Source organism: Mixophyes fleayi, chromosome 12 (assembly GCF_038048845.1).
Source record: "Mixophyes fleayi isolate aMixFle1 chromosome 12, aMixFle1.hap1, whole genome shotgun sequence".
NCBI lineage: Eukaryota > Metazoa > Chordata > Amphibia > Anura > Limnodynastidae > Mixophyes > Mixophyes fleayi.
In genome coordinates this window covers 67,882,045-67,889,307 of record NC_134413.1, presented here as the reverse complement: position 1 = coordinate 67,889,307, position 7,263 = coordinate 67,882,045, and the positions used below count along the sequence as shown (strand labels likewise).

Below are 7,263 nucleotides of genomic sequence, written 5' to 3'. Positions count from 1 at the left end.
TCTTTATCCCTCTGTGATGAGTTCTCAGTCATGTTTATATCTATGAATAAGATGGAGGAAATAAAGTAAAATAAAGGAATATTAGGATACAGTAATAGTAATAAGATTATTGCATATCATTAGATATATTTTCTTCCTGTTTAGATGTATTTGGCTGGCTCAGCACCACACCATAGTAGTCCCACTATCAGCCGGGTTGACTTTCCACATTCAGATACTGCTGACTATAGTTGTGGCCTATGTCAATCTAAGGAGATCTTGGAGAGGTGAGCACTGTGATATTAATATTACTAGTCAATGGGCACAAGGGAGATAACATTATATAACGCTTCATGTTTCCCATTAGTTTCATCACAATTACAGCAAACCCTGTTTTTCATGCATCAGAAAAATGGAAGATTATTATCTTATTACCTGAGCGCACATTGTTTAGTTCAAAAGAACTTTTCTGACACTTTTTTTTAACAATTTAATTGTTATTAACATTGTGTATACTGAACAATCAGAAAAGTTGTGTTTTCTAATCCCCATTTTAGCATCACAAACTGTAAGTTTAATACAGCAAAACTGGTCATGGGGCCCAGTTACTCCAATATATCGCCAATTTTATACAATAACTTAAAATGAGTTTGGTCACAGGTATATTGGTCCTTAGGGGACATCCTTCTCTATAAATTGTTTGTACTTGTTATATAATTTATCAGTAGGGAATTATTAGTGACATATTGTATTGTCATTGCAGGTTGCTGCTTCCATACAATGATAAGACTGAGGGCCATCGACTGGCCTATCATTGGCGCTTGGCCATCGGCAGCAGAGGTACATGATAATTACCACAACAGTGACATTATAACGTGTGTAGTATTTATAATAGTAGCCAAATAAATGGCTTCTAGTTCTCCCAGTGCCCCCTGCAGCGCATCATGTTGCTAGGCAACACAAGCATGGCTGCCATCTTTCCGCTAACCGTACTTATGGCAGAGAGATCATCAGCTAATATGGGGGCACTGCCCAACATCTGTTACCTGTATTTTTCTTTTAATTGAATTATAATACCATCACTAACATTAATGAATGTGGTACTTTATGTTTTGTCTCTATAGAACCCTACATGCATGAAGAAATCTCATCTGTACATCATTTTCTTCAGCAACCTATGTGTGCACTCGGCCATCCTCCATGTATTCTCCATAATGTACATCCTGGGGAACTGGATGGAGGATGTGGGAGCTGAGATGATTTGCACGTATCCTTTATGTCAAAGAACTGGACAGAAGACAGGAACGTGGCTTCTCCCAGCAATTGGTATTAGGACACTGGGAAAGAACATGACTTTATGGTGCAGACGTGTCACTTGTATATAACTGTACAGCACCTTTACCTAACATGCCAGTAATTGTATTTACAGAACAGCACAAAGGCCAAAAAGCACAATGTATATAAATGTAATAACATAGGTGAATAAAACCCAATTAGGGATAATGTAAGCTGCACATTAAAAACCCACATTAATATTTACCACCTTTAATTACATCAATCTTGACCATCTTTCCAAACTAACATAATACCTAGTAAGTTAATATAACTTTACATATGATTACTAATCTCACCTTACATCCAATTAAATAGCACAAAATAATACAATTAGTGTTACAGTTACTCTCCCAGTGCTTCACTTTTAGCAGCCAAGAAACTGCATTTACTTTTTTCCTAGTGTAACAGAAACACTAGAGCCAAAACATAAGTAAGAAGAATAACGACCATTTTTCTGAAGCCACAGTTCACTAATACTTAGTCAGATTCCCACAAAAATGGGTCTTATACTGCAGACAAAGTGTACCGTAACTTCTAACAAGTCTTATGTAGTTCTTACTATTAGATCTATGTAATTGCGGATCTATTAGTGATGTAATAAATTGGATACAATATATATCTCTGAATGTTTGATCGCTGTTTGCACAGATGGGACATAGTACTGTTTAATATGACCGTGTACTACATGGACAGCGATGGTAGTGTGCACATAGGAGGAAATGTCATACAAATATAATACAGCATAGCACTGTGCAGAATGACATTTATACACATCAGTTTCCTATATAGGGCTAAGTAATGATATATAAGAAACACATTTCTGTCATTGTTAGTAATTATTAATGACAATATTACTTGTGTATTAAGTTATAACATACATGTCTAGGTATAAGTTACTGTGATAAAGAACAAGGCAGACAGAATTATACACACAGGTGATTACTGTCTCTCCTCCATCCACTATTTATTACATTTCTTTAATAACGGTGCTTAGTATTGTGGTCCTGGTGACATCATTTATCGGGTGTATATCTACTCCTCTGTACGCAGCCTGCTGCTTTACAATGGTGAGTAACACAATGACAACAAGAAGGCGACTTATTATGGGGATACACCGGGGTATCTACATAATGATCTCATACGCTGGAATAAAAATATGATTAAATATTGGATGCATGTTTCCTAGAGGTCGTCCACATGTCAGTGTGGTGAGAGGTGTTATATAATTATACTTGTCCGGTGTATACGTGGATAGTGCAGATTTCTGTCACATTATCCCGTTCAAAGTTGCAGTTTCTCTCAGGAGCCACCTGACCTCCTTCCCAGACAATGACAGAGGGTGTGATCAGAGCTGCAGCCTTTTAAAGGCAGCACGCAGGTGCAACTCCTAGTAAGTCTGCTTTGAAACCTGCACTGGGAAGCTTTCCCCACACACCTAAGCAATCTCTCTCCAGTGGTTTAAAATATAAATGACAGAAATCTAGGTCTTAAATACCTGCCATTCGTTTCTTTCCCAGTGCTTCTGTCACAGTACATACAGCCCTGTTTCATGCTGGTGGTGTAATACAATCAGTCCTTTAGTCTTACTACTCTTATCTAGAAATATAATGTATTTATGTATGTTTTGCAGAGCATAGAGACAGAGGTAGTTGAAGCTATCAGCAATCCTGAGGCAAGAAACCTACCCAGCGTGTCATCACCCCAAAATCAGGTAATTATCATGTTTCATGATTAATATTATAACATACTGACCAGTATTATTATTTCAGGACCATTTAAGGTATTGTTGGGTCCTGCACATAGATTGTATGATTGGTCCACAATCCAGTGTGTGCATGTACTTAGATGCCCGCATGACTTTGCATAATATATATTTATGTGTTATCAATGCACGGTCAGGTTCTGACCAGATCACATCATTTATGTGCATCCGACCTGTCACACACACTGGGCACACACACACACGTGAGTGGGAGGTGTAACACGGGTCCCATGGAAAGTATAGTGTGAGACCTGAAGACTCAGCTCGGAGCTGGTGAGACATGTCCTTTTGTAGAACAGATATGTCCATGTTCCCCTCTGCACAGCAAGGAGCGCTCTTATACATGTGACTCTACAACACTTTATATTCTGCGGAGATTAGTAACATGAGGACTTACATTTCTCACCAGCTCCGACCTGAGTCTTCAGGTCTCACATTAGACTTTCCATGGGACCCATTCAGCCATTAGTAGCCTGGTGTAGTCACATTAATGAAAGCTTTTATATAAATGGATGCTATGGGTTACCGGACCATTTTACTATGTGTTCCTTTATTACTATTGTTAATACATAATATTGAAATATCACTATGAATAGAGGAGGTAAACTAACACAATGTACATTGATATTTTATCTTTTTGCACCTACAGACCTCATTGCCTGAAGTGTTTTATGAAACAAGTTGCTGAACCTGCTGGATGAAGCAAATAATCATTATTAATTAATTGTTAAAAATTGTAGTTTAAATATAGTTAATATTTAGTAAATTTTATGCTCATACTGTGTGTGTATTCGTTATTTCATAAGACATTTATTATTTGTTATGTTTATTATAAAAATAGTGCTTAAACAGAAGGAAAGAAACTAAATGATCTGGGTAATTTGCTAATTATAATATGTGTATACACAGCACATAAAATTTTGCACAATTGTATCCATTTGTCTGCTGGACACTTTTATGCCGCACGGGCACTCTTTGGTTTTCCACCAGCTCAGAGTAGCTGTGTGCCTGGTATGTTTGTTTGGCATCATACTCACTGCTGGACACAGAGCCAGGTCACTTGTTTCACATGTCCACAGAAGGTGTGTCGGCTGGTGCTACCATCAAGGAGGCTGCAGACATCAGCACCGGAGGGACAGAGATGGTAACAGCAATGACAGCTGAACACTCTGGGTCCAGCAGCTGATCTGAGATGGGTCCAGTAGATCTTCAATACAACCATGTCCTTGGTGTGATGACTCCTCGGCACTACCATGTAATGTCTCTCTGCCCTCACAGAATGAACAGATATAGCCCCATACATCCACAGTGTATATCACACAGAGATTAGTACGTTTGATGTTGTTTCCCTTTGTGGGACAAAATGAAAATGTTACAATTTTTAGAATTTTAATCACCCATGCAAATTGCTGGTAATAAGGGACATTTACAAGCCTGACAACTGAATGGAGTAACATGTAATGATAACAGAGAGTGACGGGATACAGAATTTTCCTCCTTAGGTTAGGAGGAACTGCCTCAATTGTGGCTTTCTTTGTTCAATGTGGACCAGCAGCAAGAATATGCCTCATGTGGTACCCAAATAGTGGAGAGAGAACATGTAGGGGGTGCTTCCTAAGTACCCGGGGGCCACAGAGCCTGTTTACTCCAGCACAACTACTTGATTGTTTCATATCCTTCAAGGTGCTGGGTACTGGACTTTGGTCAATACTTTAATTCAAGTCTTTGTCTTACACATTCTATAAAACCATAAAAAGAAACAAATATTACATATGAAATAAAGACAGTCACAATATCCAATACTCTCACGATTATATAAGAAATAAACAAGGCTCCAAGAACTAGGGCCAGTTCTAGACAAGATTGACCCCCAGGCAGAGTGTTACCCTGATATCCATCATATCACCATCATTTATTTGTAAGGTGGAATTAAACTCCATATTATACTAGGATCATGAGGATGTTATAGTTGTCCCTACAGGATCCCAATTTTTATTCATTATCCTGGAAGCCACTATAGTCCCCGCACTGAATGGTCTGGTGCTGGATCACATTGCTCTATAGCAGGGGACCTGCATAAGAATACTGTAAATCATCAAATAAAATAAATAGTCACTTAACTGACCCAAAGGTAACAAGAAACTTATTGCTATATGTCCTTACGCTCCTCTCCCTGTTCCTGCATTGATAACCAGTATGTGTGATGAGAGCATGTACTGTACTATAAGCACACGGGATAACATTTCCCAGCACATCTGTTAGTGCAGTGAATAAATTACTGACATCACGTTGCTGGAAGAAATGTAATTACATCAATGACTTTCATCTCTAGTAATAAACATCTTTTCTCTTTGAGAGGTTAATACAACTCTCTGGTGACATTGTCATACTCTCACCTTGTACACAACTAGAACTTCCACACAGGACCCAGAATATAGATAGAAATGACAGCAGCAAGACACCACCATTTATATGTCTATCCACAAACATAAACATCCTCCATAATGTCCTGTATAGTTGTATAATCCTCTATCCTCTGTGTCTATGAGATAAGACTATGTTGGTTCTGGTTAGGAGCACGGTAATGTCATCCTGACATCTCCCCCAACATTATTATCCACTAGCACAAGTGTACACTTCACTTATGGCCTCTCCCCAGGGACCCCCAGCACTACATGGATATAAAAAGTATTCACACCCTTACTGACATTGCAGGTGTTTGTGGTATAACTTGAAAAACCAAAGAAAGGGAGGGGGGGAGGAAGGGAAAATGTCAGTGTGATATGAGGCACTCCAAAATTGCTCGTTAAAATATAACTTTTATTAGATTGAATTTAAAATGGAAAGATTTGAGCGAAATGTTAAAAGAAAAAATAAATACAAAAAGTGATATGTGGTTAAAATGCAAAATAATTTGCAATGTCCCACTTGTCGTCCCTATCGTATCCGCTACAATAGCGCTAAGGGCTGCATATAAAGGGTATACAATGTGCTATAGTAGCCCTCGCTACATTAGCGCTAAGGGCTGTATATAGAGAATATAGAATATGCTGTAGTAGCCCTAGATTGCATAAATTGCAAAGACCAATAATCGCTAATTAAGAAAAGCCTCAATAATTGGTATACATGTATACGATCCACTTGAAGGAGAAGATGCAATAATAATGGTATAAAAGTTATTGCCTGAATGTAACAGAATTAATGTCCATCATATTGATCTCCTAATAATAAAGAGCAGATACCATGTATCTCATATTGACAGCCCGAGGATACTATCTATGAATAGTGCTAACCTGCATCTGGCTAATGAAGCCTATATCGAGGCGCCAATATATAGTAGAAACGGCCTGCAGGAATCGCGGGATTTTGTGATAAATGCCCTGCCTAAAATGAAACTGGGGAGCGATTCCTGCTGTGCTAATCAATCTATGCTAGGAGGACAAGTGAGACAAAACGCCAACGCGCGTTTCGCTCCGTAGCTTTGTGAAGGCGAACTAATCCAAAGGAATGGAAAATATTGGAATTCCTGAATTGCAACTCCTCAGGGGTTGTTTATTGCCTTACCTGTCCGTGTTCTCAAGTATGTTGGAATGACCACCAGACCTTTTAAAAAAAGGTTACTTGAGCACGTTAATAACATAAGAAACAGTAAGAAGGACAAAGATAAACTTAAGATACTTACCACAGTTGCAAAACATTTTTTGTTCAAACGTGATGGCAACCCGAAGGGGTTGCAAGCATTTGCAATGGTCAGAATTAATTTGGGAATTAGAGGTGGTGACCTACAAAAACAGCTACTGCAAAGAGAGACAAAAATGATATTCCAGATGGGGAGTATGGCTCCATATGGACTTAATGATTATAATAGCTATGCTTCCTTTCTTTAAGATTCTTTAAGATTTTTTCAATTCTTAAGATCCTTGAGTATCAAGTTTTTTCATAGTAGGTTACGAACTTCATTCCCAGCCATTGGTGATATTCAGGAATTCATATGGTTTCATCATTTTTTAATATCAATATGGGCTATAGCCCTATCGATGTTTCTTCCTTGGGGTTTAAACTGTAATTGTATTTACAACTATCAATAATTAATGGGACTTCTCTTTCGGTGTCTTTCATAATTGGCAACCTTTTTAATTTATCTTAATGATATTGAGTTATGATGTTATTTACTCTCTTTTTCGGGA

At 38.1% G+C, this 7,263-nt stretch overlaps 1 long non-coding RNA gene across 1 annotated transcript; it reads left to right on the top strand.

Moving 5' to 3' along the window:
• Positions 1-1,115: 1,115 nt before the first annotated feature.
• Positions 1,116-3,855, top strand: LOC142109446 (uncharacterized). Its single transcript, XR_012680380.1, has 4 exons — positions 1,116-1,246; positions 2,309-2,381; positions 2,945-3,025; positions 3,726-3,855. It is a non-coding gene; the product is annotated as an uncharacterized LOC142109446 (long non-coding RNA).
• Positions 3,856-7,263: the final 3,408 nt, after the last annotated feature.